This window comes from Myotis nattereri (assembly GCF_964212035.1).
Source record: "Myotis nattereri genome assembly, chromosome: 14".
NCBI classification, from domain to species: Eukaryota; Metazoa; Chordata; class Mammalia; order Chiroptera; family Vespertilionidae; genus Myotis; species Myotis nattereri.
Window position 1 is genome coordinate 33311589 of NC_138089.1, and position 14768 is coordinate 33326356.

The window sequence follows — 14768 nt, forward strand, 5'->3', positions numbered from 1 at the left end:
GGCCCCTCAACCAAACGCATGGCACCCGCCTGGCACTAGTGCGTGTCATAGCATGGTTGTCCAGACGGTCGTTCTGCTGTTCGGTTGTTCAGTTGATTTGCATATTATGCTTTTATTATTATAGATTTTTTGAATTGTTAAAAGTTATCACAGATATTGGAAGACATTTTATTTTTAATGCAATTATATTCTTAGATTTTTAAGGCAAATTTGGTAATATAGTAACCGTCTCTCTATCTTACTATTATCAACTTGTTGAGGATTTAAAAAACAACAAACATTTACTTTCTGACAGTGTTGATTAGGAATGTGGGCACAGCTTAGCTGTGTGACGCTGGCTCGAGGTTTGTAACAAGTCTACAGTCAAGGTGTTGGCCAGGGTTGCAGTTATTTTCAAGCTTGAAAGGGTCAGATTCTGCCTCAGGTCCTTGCTGGCTCTTGGCAAACTTCCTTTCCTTGCCAAGCAGGTCTCTCCATAAGGCAGCTTATCACATGACAGCTGTCTTCCCCAGAATCAGCAAGGGACTTCAGCAGCTTCCATTTCACTCAGCCACAATCCCCACTGGTTTTTACAGCCCCAAGTTACGGGGATTTCTCTTCCCAGTTCTGGAACCCTGGCCTGGTGTGAGGCTGGGACCCCCTGCTTCTCCCGAGAGGCCTTGGAGATAACCCGCCCAATAACAAAAACACCAGGTTCAAAACATTCCACCCCTCTTACCAGTCTCAGTGTGTTTTCTTCTTTACTTCTGTAGTTGTAGGACTTCCAGTCAGCCAGATTTCAGGCTGTTCTGAATGATGGTTGTTCTGTATTTTACTTGTAATTTTTATGTGGTTGTGGGAGGCAGCGAGTGGCATTTACTTACACCACCATCTTGGTTCTCCCCAGTGATTTATTTTTTAAATAGCATGTGGTAACTATTATCAAAGATATTTTGAAAACCACAAAATTATATAAATTATAATAAAAGGTCCCAAGGAAGTTTTTTTTAAATATATTTTATTGATTTTTTACAGAGGAGAAGGGAGAGGGATAGAGAGCTAGAAACATCAATGAGAGAGAAACATCGATCAGCTGCCTCCTGCACACACACACTCCCCCCCACCCCCCACCCCCACCCCCCACCCCCACCCCGGGATGTGCCTGCAACCAAGATACGTGCCCTTGACTAGAATCGAACCTGGGACCCTTCAATCAGCAGGCCGATGCTCTATCCACTGAGCCAAACCGGTCAGGACCCAAGGAAGTTTTGCAGGCCATTTTTGCTGTAAGAGAGTTCAGTGTGTGAAGATCCTCACAAGTTGATTGCTCAGCTTCAAAATTGCTAATTTTTAATGGATTTTAAAAGGGGTTCTTCTCCCCTACCTCATTTGAAGGAAAATTTTGTTAGCACATAGTGAATTTTTTTCCTGAATATTTATCTTCCCTAGCAATTGCTTTTCTCTTCACTAATAAATTCTAAGCTTGATTCTGTGTTTTCTTTGTCTAAAGTCCTGTATTTTATTCCTCACCACTATCATACCAGTTTTCCTTCTCTCTTACCTCCCTTATAGAGTATCCTACTGAATTTAAGTAACAGTCACCAGTTTTAACAGAATTTATGTGTGACCATAAATTCTGGGAATAATACTATTTGATGTGATTTATCAAAAGACGAAAAACTATCATTTTAAAATCAGTAAACTGCATTAGTTTTTAGAAATCCTCTGTCCAGATAAAGGGAAAGGTGAGTTTCTCTTGTATGGTGTTGATAAAATCACATAAGGAGTACTGTTTTTAGTAGAATGACTTTATAACCTTCTACAATTTCCAATTACATTATTTAGACTTGGCGTTAGTATTAAATAATGCCTTCCAAACTTTTCTTTTTAGCATTCCCACTTTATATTCCTTGTACTTTTTTTTTTCTGTGAGTATAGTCATTTGTTTCTCTACTTTTAGTATGGTTGAAACTGCTCATTCTATATAATATGGCTTCTGCATTCAGACTCATCCTGTGCCTTTTCAAATGAGCTAATAAAACTTGTCCTTTTTTTGTCCTTTTTTAAAATATGTTTTTTTTTGGGGGGTGGGTTTAGAGATGAAGGGAGAGAGAGGAATTTCAATTGGCTGCCTCCTTCATGCCCTCTATTGGGAATCCAGCCAGAAACACAAGCATGTGCCTTGACCAGCATGTGTGCTGACCTGGAATCTAACTGGAGGCCTTTCAGTCCATGGGATGACGCTCAAACAACTGAGCCACACTGGCCAAGGTTTAATTTTTTATTTATTTAGTCTTTATTTTAGAAAAAGAGGAAGGGGGGAGAGAGAGAAACATCAATTTATTGTTCCATTTATTTATGCATTCATTAGTTCTTTATCATATGTGCCCTGACCAGGGGTTGAATCTGCAATGTTGGCATATGGCGATGACACTCTAACAATCTGAGCTACCCAGAAGGGACTGTCTCTTTTTTAAGAATACATTTTAAATATCAGTTGCATTTTTTCCAGTTTTATTGAGATAAAATTGACATATAATATTGTATTAGTTTTAAGTGTACATGTAATAGTTTGATATCCCTTCTGTCTTCATTTTAGAATTTTTGAGATTATAACCCAGCCTACCATCTAAATAAGACAAATTTCTTTTAAATATTGCCAGTTAATATAAGTTTTATAGTATATGTTTTAATCAATGGAAAGACACTATCTAACATGTAAAGGAGTTATTAGAGATTATCTTTCTGTTGACCAAAATTTACTTCTAAATTTCGACCCAGTTGTTTTAGTTCTGTCACTATTTCATCTGACATGGAATAAATCTAATTTATATACAGTTAAAGTAATCTCTGTGTTCTGGACTAAATATCTTAATCGTTTTTTGCATTTATGCTCATGACACTAGGTTGCCTTTCTCTATCCTTTCCATTTTGTCAGTACTGCTCTGTACTATTTTTATTTTTAACTTGTGTAAACTTTTTCTGCTGCCTTCTTGCATAGGCTTGATTTCTCATACCAAAATCTTTTAGTGCTTGGGTGGCATCTATTTTCAGTTAGTCCTCTTATTTGTTTTAAATCATTTCAGATTCTGTTTCTCTTAAGTTCACCAAAACCTTCCTAGCTCTGTATATGTTAAGTGAATGACATCTGTTGCCTGTCACCAGAAGTAGAAATTCCAGCACTTTTGCACCTTGACATTGGGACTGCCAAGGAAAACACAACACAGTGAAGCACTGGATGGAACAGTGCTTTACTCACATAGAGAAGGGGCAAAGCAAGATCAGCTTCAGTAGTGTGTGTCCGTCCACCATGGCCAACTGTCCCTCCCAGGAGTCAACTCAGGGCAGCCTTCCCTCAGGGACAGATTTATTAATGGTATTGGCCAGATGCCATGACACACAGGCTTAAGCAGAACAAAAGAACAAATATTGAGTCTGAAACAGGAAAGGTATTACCACACAAAGTGATAAACCCAGCACTGGCTGTGAGGACTCTTATCTCTTGATAAGAGAGTGCTCCAGGCCCAAGGCCTATTCTTAAGTAATCAGGGGGGCGGGGGAGGGGTATCAAAAGACTTCATGCAGGAGACTGTCAACATTCCACTCCCCACTCCTGCTTAGCCACTGAAAGGCAGATAAAGTATATCAAATCCTGCGGGACCATATCTACCTCAAACTTGGAGGTGCAGTTGTGTCTACCTGGGCCCTGGACAACCTATATCAGCGTTTCTCAACCTGTGGGTTGTGACCCCTTTGGGGATTGAACGACCCTTTCACAGGGGTCACTTAAGACCATCGGAAAACACATATATAATTACATATTGTTTTTGTGATTAATCACTATGCTTTAATTATGTTCAATTTGTAACAATGAAATTGGGGGTCACCACAACATGAGGAACTGTATTAAAGGGTCTCGGCATTAGGAAGGTTGAGAACCACTGACCTATATGGACATGGATTGCTCATAGAGCTTTTCTGTCGTTTGGAGGCAGCACTTTACAAGGGTAATACAAGAACCAGATCTAGGAGGAAGATCAGGCTTCCCTGGAAGATGGTGTTTGCCAAGCACCCCAAATGCCTGGATTAAGCCATCTAAAGGTCAAAAAGTAAGAGGGAGGTGCTGAAACTGTACCGCTGATAACCATCCCACCTAAGCATAGATATTCACCAGCTCAGTTTTTGAAGTTCCTCGAATTGTTAATGTACTAGTAGTGATGGCGAACCTTTTGAGCTCAGCGTGTCAAAATTTTGAAAAACCCTAACTTAACTCTGGTGCCGTGTCACATATAGAAATATTCATAATTTTTTTTTTGATATTTGCAACCATAGTAAAAAAAGATTTATATTTTTGATATTTATTTTATGTATTTAAATGCCATTTAACAAAGAAAAATCAACCAAAAATATGTATAAAATGAACAAAAACAGAAAAACAATGTACATTTAAGAAAAAATAATAATAATAACAATGATAATCAAATGGTACGAAAACTAGAAATTAGTGATTTTCTTGGTGCTGAAGTTGGTCTGCTAATTCTTCGATTGCAGGTTCATACTTGGTGCACTTCAAGGCCAAGCAAGCGCCACCAACTTCATCTGTTAGCCGGTTTCTTTTGTTCGTTTTAATATTATTTAATACTGAGAACAAAGTCTCACAAAAATATGTTGATGAAAAAATTGTTAGCAAAGCCATCGCTAGATTTTTTGTGTTGCTAAAAGTGTCAGGTACTCTGTTCTAAGCACTCAAAATTTCTTGTTCGTAGTTGCACTCTTCTTCATTATTCAAACGATTTCGTTCCAGATTTTTAAGTTTCGACCTTAAGTCGACAAACACATGAGTCCAAATGCTACCTTGAAAATCTGCAAGTTGCACCTCTAAATCGTCAATTTGCATCCATTGGAGATCCTTTAATTCCAAAGTACTGTAAACAACTACATCTGGATACTTAATTATTTTAATGGTCTGTTCTAGGCTTCTAAGTTGGTCGAATCTTTTGCTGAACTGTTCAAATAACGAGTTTACTATATTCTGGTACATAAGTACGGACTCCATTACACTCATTGTAGTGGCCTTCTCAAAATACTTCTTTATCCGAGGAAAATACTTACAAGTTTTAGTTTCAATATCTCGCTTGAAAATTTTAAGTTTACTTTCAAAAGATTTGATGTATCCAAACATAACGTCAGTACTTTTGCCAAAACCTTGAAATTATAAGTTCAGTTCATTCATATGAACAGAGAGATCTGTAAAAAAACATCAAATTGCTGACCCACTTATGATCATTGATCTGAGGAAAGTTTGCCAGATCCTTATTCTCAATAAATATCATAATTTCTTCAAAGCATTCCACAAATCGCTCAAGTATTTTACCTCGACTCAGCCATCTCACATTATTGAACATCAGTAGTCCACTGTAGGTTGAATCAACTTCCTGTCAAAGTGCAGAAAATTCTCGCTTGTGAAGGGGTCAAGAAGCTATAAAATTCACAATTTTTGTTACAACTGACATTAAATCATTCAATTCTGAGAATCCCGATTTGGCACACAACACCTCCTAATGGATAATGCAATGAAAAGGTACAAGTGGATGTCTAATAGCTTCCATAAAGAATTTCAGGAATCCCACATTTTTTCCCACCATATTTGGTGCCCCATCTGTTGTGACTGACACAATTTTCAATTTTAGAGATATCAGTGTTTAGGTCACTGAATGTTTTTATAACAACCTTACATATTTCATTTCCTGATGTACTTATTGACACTGATTCTAACTTTATCAGCTCTTCTCTCTTTGTGAGACCATCAGAATATCTAGCAATAATGGCCAACCAAGCATTTGATGTGACATCAGTAGTTTCATCAAGAGAAATCGAAAAATATTTACAACTATTTAAGTCTTTTTTTAATTGATGTTGTATGTTTTTGTTAAGATCTATTCTGTCTTTGATAGTACTTCTATTGAGTGGTAACTCAGAAATTCTTTTAATATCATCTTTATTTTTCATATCGTGAAATAGAGCTGGTGCACATCTTAGAAATGTTTCCTTAATAAATTCTCCGTCACTGAGGGCTTTTCCATGCTGAGCTATGGAGTGAGCAATACAGTAACTTGCTGATGTTAAATTTGTAGAGCATCTTACAAATTAAATGATGGAATTTGATTGGCTTTTATAGAGGTGTAGCTGCCTAGAAATGTATTCCTTCCTTTCATCGATACTTTTTTCTAGAGCTGACAATGATTAGTTTCAAAATGTCTCTTTACATTCCATGTTCTGCTTACTACCGTTTCATTACACAGTATGCACAATGATCTGTTGTTTCTGTCGACAATCCTGTACATCTCGGTCCATATGTCTTGAAAGGGTCAGCTACTTGCTACTTCTACTTCCTTTATCATTCAATCTTGCTTTTTTATTTTTTTGATTCTCCATCACAAGGCTGCAAAAATAAATATAAATCACGGCGTTTTTTATAAAAGGTTGATAGGTTTCTTACCTAATAACTTTTTGCCGTGTTGTTGCACTGACTCCTGGTGCAAAACAATTCAAAGATAGCATGTGTAACAAACAAATATATGGTGCTGTAATCAATTATCCGACACGCAGAATGTCTCGTTGAGCACTGTTGCACTGTATATCTTTTTCTTCTAACCCTCCCACTCCTGTCTCCTGACGAACATGGCGATCAAGTGCGTCCGTTTGCCGAATGCACCCGAACGCACAGGAAGCTTACCGAGGCACATGTTGACAATAACGAGGCCGTTTCCAGAAGTGGGCATTTTGTCACTCGAGTAAAAATAAAATGTCATGAGTAAAGATTAATCTCTTTATAGTGCAATTCTTAACCTTTTTATATTAGTAATATTGGAACAATGTATCTTGGATGTTTTCACTATGTATCTTTGCTACGCAACACCGATGTACATGTTTACATCCGATTTTAGAATTGCATTATTGATCATGAGTAACGTGAGTAGTAATATTACTCGAGTGATGCCCAACTCTGGCTGTTGCGAGAGACAAGTATTTGACTTATGCAATTTTTTGTCTCTGTCGATGCGTGTCACCTCTGACATGCATGTCATAGGTTCGCCATCACTGAACTAGTATATGCAGCAAGAAATGCTGGCAATAACATGAACACCACCTTGTTCTGCCACCAGATTTATTTGATTACCCATCACTACCTTGACTGGTGCATTTTAGTGAGTCTTGTTTGTCTTGGATGGCTGGGCAATAGTGTTAGCTGTTCTGCCATGGTTAAGGACAGGTTGTACAGTATTTTTTCTAGTCCCTCTATACCTATACCTGGTATTAGAATTTGGACAACAGAATGAAACCAGTGGTTAGTTTGCTTCCCAGGAGGGTATTATGAGCCACTCCGGTGTGTTAGCAAAATGAGTTCTTTCCAGCCGTCTGTGAAGTTGCTCACTTGGACTGTGAGCCCTTTAACTCTTTGGACAGCAAAATCCTTCCCCTGGAGGCTGACATTTTGTTACCCTTTTTGGGGGTCCGTAGAGAAAATATATAACCCAGAGGGATGCAGGTGACACCTTTCAGGGACTTGTTCTCATAATGCTGACTAGATCAGTCATATACAATCTCAGCTTGCTTTTGCCACATGGTTGCAGAGAGAGAAAAGTTACACACAGAGCTTCCAGGTTCGAAATGCCACTATGTATAGATCAGTAATAATCATTCTGGTTGTTTCTGTCACATTATAGATAATATTAAAGCAGGAGACTTCAGAGAATGACTGCATCTGGACCTGTATCAAAAGGGTCACCTGGCAATTTGAGGGAGGTCTGAGTAGCATTATTTTGTCTCCTCTCACTACAGCTATCCTGATTTTTGTCAGGGTGTTTTATCACAATAGAAACTTCTATAGGAATGAAAAGAGGAGAGATGAATGTTCCCACACCCCTCTCATTCCATGAACCTCCTGAGGCCAGGATATCTCATCTACTACTTGTGGAACTGGCTGCCTGGACATTGCAACCCAGACTGTCTGTCCCAATCCTAATGCTACCTCTGTGGGCCCCCAGTGCTCTTGTTGCCTAACCCAGACTTTTTGGCCGGTCTATATAGGGGGGTCACATCTTGCATAAACTCTACATGTCCAGTAATGGCATCCATCTGATGAGAAGAGCCAAATGATACTAGCACCACCAGAAGGAACCTAGCACACCAGTGTTCCTTGGTTATATCATCCACCAGTTCACTATCCCGTAAAACAGGTGCCCAAGGGGAATATCATTTTGATTAGAGTCAAGGAGCACTGTCTGGGCTGCTATAGCTGCTGGAACTGCAAGCCACTCGAGACATACACTCGAAGAGGAAAAATGAAAAAGAATGATTTGTATACTTAGATTGGGATTTCATGGGGCACAGCCTAAATACACAGCGGCCAACTCCACTCCCATCCCATCCAAGCTCAATATTTTCCAACATGTGCCACAAATGCCTTGTTTCCCATGCCAGTCTTTAGTAGTAGCCATACAGGCCTAGTTCGATGGGGGTACACAGATACGTTAGCAGGATGTCTTGGTTCATTTCTTTAATTGTTTAGTTTTTGTTTAGTTGCTGTTCATTTGTACAGTGGCTCCATTGACATGCAGGTGATAGGGTGCATGGAAAGTTCACATTTCATGAGAGTGTGCTTATTGTTGTCTTGTTTGGAGAGTGAAGGATGTTCCTTAGAGTGAAGTCCATGGGGTCTCCCAAAAATATGACCAGAATAGGAATATTATAGCCTGAGTAGCTGTTAATGCTTAGTGAGGCATCGTCTGTGCCCAGGGCTGGGGGGTAAGAAGTTCAATGTAAATCTGCCAGATCCTTGGTTAAATGTGTCCTAATTCTCCTCTCTGGATGACTTGAGTACATTGACAACAATTACAAGAGTTCCATGCATGTGTTGTTGTTTATAAGTCATTTTCCATGAGTATCCACATAAATGACATATTTTTTCTTCCTAGGCAGTAAGGTGCTACCATAGCTTTTTCCCCATGTGGAGGATACCTTAATTGTTTAATCTTAGCTGCCATTCTCCTCACCAGTGCCATTGGAAACAGCCATGAGTTGGTGAAAATGTATCAAGGCATTTTGGTAGGGGTGGCCTGCACCACCATCACCACATTTTGGAGCTTGGCCCATTGGTTGAAATGTCCACATCTGGTCACAGTCAAAAGATGGTCACCCAAGGCCCGATGACGGCCGCCATTCATTAGACCCCATCTGCCTTTAGTTTCACAGAGCTGTCAGTAAACCATGCCATATTTTCAGCAGACATGTGTTTGACTCCTGGGCCCCAGGTAGCCTCAGGAAAAGTCAAAGTATTTCCTATGGATTCTTTGGGCCTTTCTAGTAAGTGGCTTTTTCCTTATGGAACCAGCTGATCCCTTGGGATTCTGGCTGGCCCAGTCTTAGATGTTATGTTTCCCTTTTATGATCAAGCCCTGTTGAGTCTTTCTAGTTTTATTGGTAGACTTCCTAATCACCCACATGAGAATGGGCAGTACAGATTATAGTAGCATATGTGGTACTCCATCCATAAAGTGCTCCATCTCCACCAGTGCCCAGTAGCAAGCAAGGAAATATCATTCAAAAGAATTGTACTGGGTAGCAGCTTATAGAAGTTTGTGGGTCCAAAATCCAAGAAGCCAGTGCACCCCAGTGGCAGTTTCCTGCTGCCACAGATTCTAAGTGTTTGGCGGGGCGAGGGGGTGGGGGGGTGAATGGAAACCTGCAGTTACATCAGAGGAACAGGTCCCAAATGCTGTGCTTGGACCAGTTTGTTGAACAGCTTCCAAGCCCTGCTGCTGCAAAGGCCCTCATTTAAAACTGACTGTTTTTCAGGTCACCTTGATTAAAGAGGCCAAGAGAGCACCCAGGTGAGATACATGCTGTTTTAATTACACAAAGAGGCCCAGTAGCTGCAGGGCCTCCTCTTTATTGGTGGGAGCTCCTGTGTCCTACAGTTTTTGTTTGATCATCTCTGAAACTTTTTTGGCGTCCTGCCAAATGGCTCCTAGGAATTGCACCTTCTGTGCCAGGCCCTGGACTTTATCTGGATTTATATTCAAACTAGAGGCCCCGTGCACAAATTTGTGCATGGGTGGAGTCCCTCTGGGTGGCATGCAGGGATCAGGCAAAAACCTGTAGTCCAGTCCAACACCGCCTGCAGCCCCTACCTGCCGCCCCACTCATCCCAGCCCCACTGTGCCTGCGGCGGGCTCGCGCCCAATCAGTCCCCATCAGAAGCTCAAGCTGCCACAGCAGTGCTCACCAGCCATTAGCCCTGCATCTGGCGCCCTCCCAAGGGGAGTGGCCTATGGGATCAGGCTGAAACCAGCTCTCCAACATACCCCAAGGGGTCCCGGATTGCAAGAGGGCGCAGGCCAGACTGAGGGACCCCACCAGTGCACGATCGGGCCAGGGAGGGATTGCGGAAGGGCTCCAGGGAGTGTTTGGCCCATCTCGCTCAGTCCTGATTGGCCAGACCCCAGCAGTAAGCTAACCTACTGGTTGGAGCATCTGCCCCCTGGTGGTCAGTGCATGTCATAGCAACTGATCGACCGGTCAACTGTCTGCCCCCTGGTGGTCAGTGCACATCATAGTGACTGGTCGACCAGTTGACTGCCTGCCCCCTGCTGGTCAGTGCACATCGTAGCAAGCAATTGAGCAGCCTTAGCATATCATTAGCATATTACGCTTTGATTGGTTGTTCAGTTGTTCGGTCTATTTGCATATTACCCTTTTATTATATAGGATTAGTGCTAATCATTCCTTCAGTGATTAAGTACAGCACTGTAGCCATGTTTTTTGGTTGGCCTTGCTATCAGGATGTTATTAATGTAATGAGTAACTAAAATTTCTGTGTGGCTTTGGGCTTGTTGAAGATAGAGCCCTATCCACAGGTGGCATATTGCAGAGGAATTTAGGTATCCCTGCAGAACTATTTATCCTATCTAATAAAAGAGAAACATGGTAATAAGCCGTACCTCCGCTACCCTTCCCATTGGCTAATCAGGGCGATATGCAAATTAAGTGCCAGCCAAGATGGCGGCCGGCAGCCAGACAGCTTGAGGTGAACAGGAGGCTTGCTTGCTTCAGTGATGGAGGAAACCAACGTTCCCCGCCTGCCGCTGCCGGCCTCTGAGCTTGCAGTTTGAAACATTGTTACATATATAGAAGTCAAACAAAACCCCAGAAACCTGCTTTCAGCCAGCCGGGATCTCAGAGCTAGAGTTGAAACAGTGTTTTGATTATAGAACCCAAACAAACCAGATACCTGCTTTTAGCAGCAGAGTCCTCAGAGCTGGAGCCAGAGCTAAAGCTGGCCCAGATAAAAAAAGAAAAAAAAAATGAAAAAAAGGAGCAGTTGGGAGCTTCAGTCACCCGCCAGCCTGAAAACAGCCCTCAGCCCCTCACCCAGACTGGCCAGGCACCCCAGTGGGGACACCCACCCTGAAGGGTGTGTGACCAGCTGCAAACAGCCATCATCCCCTCATCCAGGCTGGCCAGGCACCCCAGTGGGGACCCCCACCCTGATCCAGGACACCCTTCAGGGTAAACCAGCCGGCCCCCGCCCGTGCACCAGGCCTCTGTCCTATATAGTAAAAGGGTAATATGCCTCCCAGCACCGGGATCAGCAGAGCAGCGAGACCTCCCGGCACCGGGATCAGCGTGACAGAGGGCAGCGCCCAAACCCCCTGATCTCCCTGCGGCTCTGTGTGTGACAGGGGGCGGGGCCACAACCTCCCTATCCACCCTGCTCTGTTCGTGACAGGGGAAGGCACCCCAACACCCTGATCGTCCCTGCTCTGTGCCTGATAGGGGGAGCTCCCCAACCCCCTGATCGCCCTGCGGCTCTGTGTGTGATGGGGCGGGGCCACAACCTCCCTATCCACCCTGCTCTGTTCGTGACAGGGGAAGGCACCCCAACCCCCTGATCAGCCCTGCTCTGTGCCTGATAGGGGGGAGCTCCCCAACCCCCTGATCGGCCCTATTCTGTGTGTGACAGGGTGCAGCACCCCAACCCCCTGATCCGCCCTGCTCTGTGCATGACAGGGGGCGGCGCCCCAACTCCCCAATTGGCCCTGCTCTGAGCCCGACCAGGGCCTGCACCTAGGGATTGGGCCTGCCCTCTGCCACCTGGGAGCAGGCCAAGCCAGCAGGTCGTTATCTCCCAATGGGTCCCAGACTGTGAGAGGGCACAGGCCAGGCCAGGCCCCCCCCCCCACCCCCCGAGTGCACAAATTTTTGTGCACCGGGACTCTAGTATATATATATATATAAAAGTCCAGCGACCAGAATGGCAGAATGACCAGAACAACCAGTGGCTATGACGCACAATGCAGCAGCCAACCAACCTGCCCCCAATCAGAGGTGAGGCCAGCTGACCAACCACCTGTGGCCCCTCTCCCCAGCCGGCCTCCAACATCCTGATTGGGGGCAGAGCCAGCCGACCAATCACCTGTAGCCCCTCCCCCCCCACTAGCCCCACCCAATGGGCCCCCATCGGGGTGGGCCAGCCAGACCCCCCCCACCAGTGCACAGATTCATGCACCAGGCCTCTAGTAGTAAAACTATGTTGTAGGCCCATCTGTGTGAATGCAAATTGTTCCTGATCTTTGTCCTCCATCTAGAGGCCCAGTGGATGAATTCATGCACCAGTGGGGTCCCTTGGCCTGTCCTGCGGGATCGGGCCAAAACCGGCTCTCCAACATCCCCTGAGGGGTCCTGGATTGCAAAAGGGCACAGGCCAGGCCGAAGGACCCCACCGGTGCACGATCGGGGTCGGGGAGGGATGCGGGAGGTTGACCAGCCAGGGAGGGACCGCGGGGGACTCCAGGGCGTGTCCAGCCTGTCTCTCTCAGTCCCGATCGGGCAGATCCCAACAGCAAGCTAACCTATCCGTCGGAGCGTCTTCCCCCTGGTGGTCAGTGCACGTCATAGCAACTGGTCGACCAATTGACTGTCTGCCCCCTGGTGGTCATTGCACATCATAGTGAGCGGTTGAGCGGCCTTAGCATATCATTAGCATATTACACTTTGGTTGAATGGACAACTGGATGACTGGACACTTAGCATATTAGGCTTTTATTATATAGGATGGGATCGAGTAAAAGGGATTAGCCAGATCGGTAACAGTGTACTACTTTCCATTTGGGCTGCCACTGTTTTAGTGACAGTGATAATATCAAGGACTGCTGGAACTTTCATGTCTAACTTGTGGTAATCTGTCAACCTCCAAGCTCTGGAGGCCTTCCTGAGTGGGAAGACAGACTGTTAAATTTTGATAGAGTGGTTATCAGCACCACTGCTTGCATTGTCTTGAATTAACAGAATAATGTCCTCTTCCCCACCATACTTGTGTTGAACAATATACCATATTTTGGCTGTATTATTTATTTGTATTGTAACTATAAATCTACTTTTGCCCATCCCTGAATTATGCCCCCTTGCATCTAATAGTTCTCTGCTGTTCTGTGATTTTACCATCTCTTGGCTCTTGGAAGCTAAATTCTGTTTGAAAATCTATTGTCAACCCTAGCCTATCAAATATAACCACTGTGGAGCTTCTCAATTATGTCTGTGCCTCTATCACAAGTCTTGTCCTTTTTACCTTGGTAAACAAAGTATTCTCTAGGCCCTCCTGAGAAACATACTCCACTGGTATGTCTTCTGAGCTTATATAATAGGTCCTTTCTGGCATGCTTACTTCCCGGTGTCTTTGAATTCCTTTTTTCACAGTCTGGCACACAATTCTAGCATCTATTTCATTTCCTATACACCATTACGTTTTCCAAGAGCCATCCAGCAATATGTTGGGCTATTTCCAGGGACCCTTAGCAGGGCCTTAAATCTGGAGTCACAGGAGAGTGTCCCAGATCCAAAAACTTTCCTGTTTTTTATTCCCACTCCCAGGTCCAGTACCCTCAGCAACTACTCTCTACCATATTCTCCTAGTTCTTTCTGGTTCAAATTGGCCCATTCCTTTAGCACTTATAGCATACTGGAGGCCCAATGCATGAAATTCATGCAAGGGTAGGCCCTCGCAGCCCTGGCTGCCTCGGCCCTTACAGCTGCCCCTGCTGTTCCCTCGTAACCCTGGCTTCGTCCAGATAGTCTTTCTGCTGTTCAGCCGTTTGGTCGATTTGTATATTACACTTTTATTATTGTAGATAATCCTCCGCCCTTCGTATACATATTACTTTCCACTTGGGCCATGCTGAGATTTGACCTTAGCCTGGTGGCCGCAAGGGGAGGTTGCTGTAGACCATGAGGAGAGCTACAAGAATTGTCCTTAATGGCACTTACTTCACTTGAGGCTTCCGTATAGCCTGGGGTTGGGGGCATACTATCCTCTAACAAGAGATAATATGAGCCTTAATTTCAGGCCCACAAATTCCTGGGAACCTTGGAGTTCAAGGTTCTCAGCTGCATCCACCCAGGTATTCTTTTTATATTTTTTTAATTGATTTTTTTTTGAGAGGGAGAGGAGGGGAAAGACAGATATATCGATGTGAGAGGGGAACATCAATTAGCTGCCTCCTGCACACCACCCACCAGGAATTGAGTCCACAATCTGAGCATGTGCCCTCACCAGGAGTCAACCAGCAACCCTTCAGTATGCAGGCGACACTCTAACCACTAAGCGACACTGGCCAGGGCTACCACAGCATTTAATCCTTATAACAGCCTTACAAAGTTGGCATCACCATTTCATAAATGAGAAAACTATTAGAGTGATTAATATATTTGCTATCTCTCATGTAGCTTAT

At 43.6% G+C, this 14768-nt stretch overlaps 1 protein-coding gene across 1 annotated transcript in view; it reads left to right on the top strand.

Annotated features, from left to right (window-relative positions):
• Positions 1-14768, top strand: part of STAG1 (STAG1 cohesin complex component) — a 345726-nt gene that overhangs the window by 229820 nt on the left and 101138 nt on the right. The window lies entirely within an intron of this gene.